Genomic DNA, 7,166 nt, shown 5'->3' with positions numbered 1-7,166 from the left:
CTGTCACTCAACGTATAGAGTGATAATGTGAACGCAGGGCTCGCGGCAGGGCTACAGGGGCACTTCAGCTGTGAAAATAGCGACAGTCTCATCCTCAGCAGCACTACTACCGCTGAGCCTTCCAGTAATGAGTGCCGGTACTCTCCTTGGCAGTGATAAAGTGCCAGTACTCAGGAGGTTAAAATGAAAAAGTGCCAGTTTTCAGTACCTGTGAGTACCAGCCCATTTAAAGCACCGCTGTCCCCAGACAATTATGTGAGAATCCCCAGGAGAGGGGCTCTGGCTCCGCCACACATTGGGAGTCAGGAATACATGTTTTGATTGGGCTGAAGTTGTGTGCTTCCACAAAAAAGTGCTTGCCCTTCAGGCAACTGTGATGATTTTGTTTGTTTATCCGGCTGCCTGAGCTTTAACATGACACAGTAATACTATTAGTGTGTCTTAAATAACTAGACAATTTTCTTTTCTCTTGCACCAGCAGAGACGGGAGGAGGGTAGTCATTAACATACATTGATTTTTAGACCTGTCTTGACAGTGCCTTCATATGCAGACCTATTGGCATTGCCAATGCTTGTTTTTGATATATGATGCATCAGAAACCTGTGTCCTCACAAAAGAAGGAGAGTACATGTTGACACCAGACTCCTTTCTAGCACTGCACCCTTCACTGCCAAAACTAAAACAGCAGCGCCACCATGTGCTGAGGTTTCATGCTGCACACAAACCTAACTACATTTGGAACTCTTTTCCGCTGCATTACAATAGTGCACAAAATGTGCGTACACTACAAAGTAGAAGCACGTTTTTCACAATATGCGTGAATTCAATCTGAAGATAAACTGGTATATGATAAAATCCCCCCCAAAAGTTTACTTTTCACTATGCAAATCGTAAATTCATCTCAAAGTGGGAATCTGTTATAGATTTTTTAAAACACATTTAAAAAGTCGAGCAGCATAAAAATTTTAATGTTCTTACTAGAGCATACCTGGTTCCTGCCGAATGTGTTATTGATGGCAACGACTTACCTTGGAGCAGTATTTACAATGGGCACTAGTTATCCCGGCCCAGTATTTACAATGGGCACTAGTTATCCCGGCACAGTGCTTACAATGGGCACTAGTTATCCCGGCACAGTATTTACAATGGGCACTAGTTATCCCGGCACCGTATTTACAATGGGCACTAGTTATCCCGGCACCGTATTTACAATGGCCACTAGTTATCCCGGCACCGTATTTACAATGGGCACTAGTTTTCCCGGCACAGTGCTTACAATGGGCACTAGTTATCCCGGCACAGTATTTACAATGGGCACTAGTTATCCCGGCACAGTGCTTACAATGGGCACTAGTTATCCTGGCACCGTATTTACAATGGGCACTAGTTTTCCCGGCACAGTGCTTACAATGGGCACTAGTTATCCCGGCACAGTATTTACAATGGCCACTAGTTATCCCGGCACCGTATTTACAATGGCCACTAGTTATCCCGGCACCGTATTTACAATGGCCACTAGTTATCCCGGCACCGTATTTACAATGGCCACTAGTTATCCCGGCACCGTATTTACAATGGCCACTAGTTATCCCGGCACCGTATTTACAATGGCCACTAGTTATCCTGGCACAGTATTTCATTTGGGCATCACTTCTTCGGCTGGAGTACGGCAACACACTCTATGCAGCAATCGCCACTCGACTCCGGAAGAGACTCCAGACGATACAGAACTCAGCAGCCAGGCTCAATCAAACTCTACCTACACAACCTGACCCACAACACCCGCCCCCTCAAGAACCCCCACTGGCCCCCCCCATCCAGAAAAGATGCCAGTTCAAGATGCTCACCCACCTACAAGGACCAAGGGCCAGCATACATCAACTACCACCTGGACATCCACCAACCCTCCAGACACCTGCGCTCCGCCTCCCTCGGACACACTGCCCGCATCCACCGACGGGGCACTGGAGGGCGACCCTTCCCCCACCCCGCCGCCAAGTCCAGAAAGGACCCCCCCCCGTTCACCTCTGATCATCATCCGCTCTCCCTGAATTCAGAAAGGACTCCAGACCTGCATTCTTCATCTGATCTCCGCATCGGTGGCACTCCTGTTCAAGTTACATTCAGAACTTTTTTTTATTTTCAGATATCCATCACGAGGAAGAGAAAGAAAGCTGCTCTACGACCCGACCCCCCCCCCACCCCCACAAGCATTCTACAGCCTTCCCGCTGAAGTACAGGTATTTCTTCATTTTCTGGATGTACCAAACAGGTGGGGTGCACTAACCCGCTGCCCCCCACCATCCTCCCCCTGAGAAGCCCAGGTGAAACCACATAACTAATTTCACACATTTGCATATGTGGTTTGAAACCCTTTAGAGTCCCAATGCTGTTTCATTAGACCTGTAACCTGTGATATATAGATTACACATCGGTCAGAATAGCAGGTGCATTAGCCAGCCGAGCTTTACTATGGGATTAGTATATGACCAGAGGCGCAACTAGAGCCACATTTCGGGGGAGGCGAAGAAAAATATGATTCGGGGGGGGGGGGGGGCTGACTCTTCCAGCAATATGCAGAGAGGAGATGCAGGTGCTCTAAGAAGGGGTGAAAAACAACAAAGCCTCGTTAGCAAGTAAATGGTCATTTAAAGACCAGTGAAGTGCTCGGGTGCGGCTGTGTGGGCGTCCGGGAAGCTGTCTGAGCCGGGGCTGACACACATGACGGGGGAAGGCAGGGGGATTTATGGCTAAAGCCCTTTCAGTCCAATGGTGAAACTCGGTCGTCAGTAGCACCCAGCAAAGACCAGGGAACCTGCAATGCACTTTCAGGTTTCGACAGCAGGTGCACTGTTCTGACGTCACCGGAAGTGAATGCCATAAACCAGCCATAAACCAAATAGCTTCCGCGAGATGTGGAAAAGATTATGAGTGCAGCTACCTGTCTGCGACAGGGCAGCCTCCGCTGGGATCAAAGTGCGTGAGTGGAACGTGCGCTGCACGCGCCGAGACAGTAGCGCCAAGCTGCTGTGAGCTGGCAGGGCAATAAAAACAGCTTTGTAAAATAGGTTTTCTTTTTCTAGAGAAGGTACAGTAGCTGGGTTCTGCGTGCTTGAATTATCTCTCTAATCAAGACCCCACCTTTGCCGCCTCTACTTCCTGCCCACTTCTAAATAAGGGGGTCATTGTCCGCAGTGTCTCATGCCCAGGCCATGTCACAGAACCAATGTGATTTAAGATCAAATAAATGAAAATGTATTCAATGGACCATCCTCTTTAAATAAGATAATAAAGTGCAATCAACAACAGTTAATACAATTTCCTCATTGCCCTGAGGATCCTACCTGGAGTAATTCCACAGCCCCTAACCCTGGGGGCTCCCCTGAATCTTAAAACCCTCACTTCAGAGCACCCACAAACTGATGACGCAAGAGAATCTCAAATATGATGCATTTAAGACTGAATTTGTCCTCCTCGCACCTAAACTCTACTTTGCCACTGATCTTCTGTGGTTTGAATTCATGATCAATCATGCACGGACGGCTGAGGTTGTTCGTTCTGACGTTCAGGGAGTCGGCCATGTGTTGAACCACCAGGGATATGCCCTGATGTTCCAGCCATGTTCAAAGAAAAAGAGCCTCTTGATATAAGGTCCACGACCCCACCCGCCCTGTTTGTTGCAGGAACACATGGTGGTGGTGTTGTCCATGAACACCTGTACTACTCTTCCTCTGACAGAAGGAAGACATGCCTTCAGTGGATCGCCCAGAGCGCCACAAGGTTGATGTGGAGCCCGGACTCCACCGGAGACCAGAGGCCTCTGATCTCAGCCTCTCTCATGTGGCCACCCCATCCCAGGAGTAATGCATCTGTCACCACTGTGAACTCCGGTTGGGGAAGGGAGAGGGATTTGCCGTTGATCCAATCCTGGTCCGTGAGCCACCACTGCAACTGACGGGGACTGCGGAAAGATTCCCCTGATGAAGTGCCCACTAGAACTTCAGGTCCCACTGCAGAGCATGCATTGTACTGTAGTCCTATATTCCCAATAGGCTCTGCGCATTGGAATAACAAACAGCAGTGTAGACGTAGGACTGAGGTCATCTAGGTCTCTACTGACTATGTTAGACTTAATTAGTTTTGCCAGCTAGCTCAGAGGTCACTAGAAACTTTCTTGAATATTCAGGAAAGGGTTCATCGTCCTGATTTAGACAAGAAGGGATTAGTTTCTGACAACCACATAAACATGACAACTTTGCTCCCTCAGAATAAAGAGTGTATCTCTAGAGTCGTGTGAAAACAATAGACCGCTATTTCACTCAGTCAATTGTGCAGGCTTAATTTCACCAGTATGCAGAGAAATAGAGAGACGGGCGTTTTCAATAAAAGGTGTTATTTTATTGAGCAGTCTTCTTTCTCATGCAAGAGAAATGAATTGCCACAATTGCAATAGTGCGTACAGTAAAAGTAGTATTATGAAATAATACAGTAAAAGCATTGATATGGTTTCTTAGCCATATGATACTTTAAATGGATAAAATATATACATACATAAAAACATTGACTAACAAACTCAACTGGTGCTTCTAAGATACGCCTACCCCGGTGTACCGGACCTAAGCCTAATACGTGGGAAGGAGTAAGTTGCAGTTTGAAGTTAAGTTAGGTTTTTGCCAAGTATCGGAATCAAGAATTCTCCCTAAAGTTTCTTTCTTTTTTTTATTTCAAATCTTTTTTATTGAAGAATAAGGATGAAAATAAAGACAATACAATAAATCTTCAAAGGTATCAATGGATAAATTGTTGGTAAAATGACACTTACAATAATAAAAAAGCAAATCAAGGAGAGAAGATAAGGAAAGGGAGAGAGAGAAGGAGAGGGAGAGGAGAGAAAAGAGAGAAGAGGAGAGAAAGAAGAGGTGAGAAGAGAGAGGACAAGCGTATCCATAGGACAATAGCAATCGGTTTACCCAAACCAGGCACACTGTATGTGTAACAGAGAATATACAGTAAGCATACTGAAACAAACACATCAAATTTCATCTAGATTCTATCTAGTAAAGCTAACTGTTGAGATGCATGTCATGGTGGTTCAAAGTGGGAGGAGTGGGAGGATGACGCATCCAGGGATGACCAGAGTTTTTTGTTTCAATCAGCTCCGTACCTTGGTTATAGAATGAAGAAGGTCTTGTATCTCGCTTCTCAGGACTCGATCTCCCAGCAACCCGCAAGGGTGACTTGGGAACACCGGAGCTGGATTTTCTCGGCTGGAGAAAAAGACAGCATCTCTCTCAGTGCGTCGAAAGGAGGGGCATTTTCCTTTGGCTCTGGTAACAGCTGGGCTCTCGGACAAGTAGAACGTCGCTCTGCTCCCCACCACCGTGTGTTTGCGTAAGGCAACGTTGGTATATTTATACCTGAAAGTTGCCGGGTTTGACATAAGGTTGGACATAAGACGTCACTAAGAACTAACAGTTCTTTCTGGACTCCAGGAGTTCTTGTGCAAATCAAAACAAAAGCAGGGGGAATTCCCGTGCTGCTGGAGGCTTGGTTTGTTTAAAGAACGCGTTGCGCTTTCTAGGAGTCTATGAGAGTAGCCTTGCCATGCTTTGGACTGCATGGGCTATTACTAAATATGGAAATGATTCTTATGTTAATGTTAATGTTAATGTTAGGCTGCATTTATAGAGCGCACTGACACCGAAAGTTTCCTTATGCTTTTATAAGGATACTATTTATTATAACCACATAAGGGCATGAATCGGGAATATCGAATTAGGGTCCTAGATAGAAATACAACACCCACTCCACGTATTAATGTCCATCATTACGAAAAATTAAGCAATATTAAACATACGATGTGCATGTGTGTTTTCCAACCCACCCCAAAATACATAATTGCATTTGAAATGGTGTATGGTTTATACACGAAAATGAGTATTGGTACTGTACGTTTTTTCAAGCAAGGTTATCATTCAGTTAAATGCATATATATCAGCTGAACGAACTGCGAAAATTACACATGAAATGGCCCTGTATACAGAAGAGAAGGTCGAGACCATTTCATCACATATTAATACGATAAATTACATGTGCTAGAGGCTGAGGTCAAATATTGCCTCTAATGTCTCTAAAAATAGAAGCTCTGTTCTCTAAGAATAGTTCTACTTTAAGCAAAGTACCATATGCCAGAAAAAATTGTAAATATTTTTGATTTGGAAGAAAAAATAATTTTGCTTTCAGGGGAAAAATAGTTCCAAATGTTTTCAGTTGCTTTGTTTAACAAAACTGAAGGCCAAATTCAGAGTTCAGGGAACGCTGTGTGCTTGTTGTTTTAAAAAGTTATTCTCGTTGTTCAAGGGAGAACATCATATCAGACAGGCTTGCAAAAAATTGGTCTACAACATCAGGTGAAAGTTCGACCAAGTTTGAAAATACTGTAACTGTGCAGTTCTGTACGTGATTGCTATCATCGATGTTTGGATCAGCAATGCTCACAGAAGGTTGTACCCGTTTGGTGCTGCTTTCCTCTCGTACTTCACCGCCACCTACTCGTAATGGTGAAGTCTCAACGAATGCCGTCATCAGAATAGGTAGCCGCTGAGGACAACACGTTGCATGAGTCGTTACTGGACAAAGCAAAGTATCGATATCCATTGGTACTGCTGATGGTAGTGTAAGACAGACGTCCATCACGCATTCTTCTCCGCATAGCAGACATCGAAGCACAGGTAAGATGCAATCCTGCCAGATTGGTCTGAATGAAAGAAACCAAGTTGTACTCAGATCTCTTAGCCGGGCGAATCCGAGGACCTTAGTGATACGGTCTCGGTAGCGTATTGCTAGGATCGTGTCTTCCATCGTTGCTGGAGTCTTGTCTGTGTCTTGGCTTGCCATATAGGAGCAGAAGGAACAAAAATAAAATTCCTGCCACGAGTCCCAAAATTAAAGGTAGGTCGCCAAAGACAGAATGGACAAAATTCGGGAAGATGCTCAGAAAAAATTGTATTAAATACATGTGCGATGCCACTGGTAACAGACATGTTTAAAATTTGACTTAATATTTCTACGAAATGCACGGGGCAATTTGCCGATAAAAGGGTATGTATCTCTGAACTTGTCCTTGCAACTTGCAGATCATACATTTCTTTGGACGAGGTCAGTG

Source organism: Lissotriton vulgaris, chromosome 12, assembly GCF_964263255.1.
Source record: "Lissotriton vulgaris chromosome 12, aLisVul1.2, whole genome shotgun sequence".
NCBI lineage: Eukaryota > Metazoa > Chordata > Amphibia > Caudata > Salamandridae > Lissotriton > Lissotriton vulgaris.
This window is presented reverse-complemented; position numbering follows the sequence as displayed.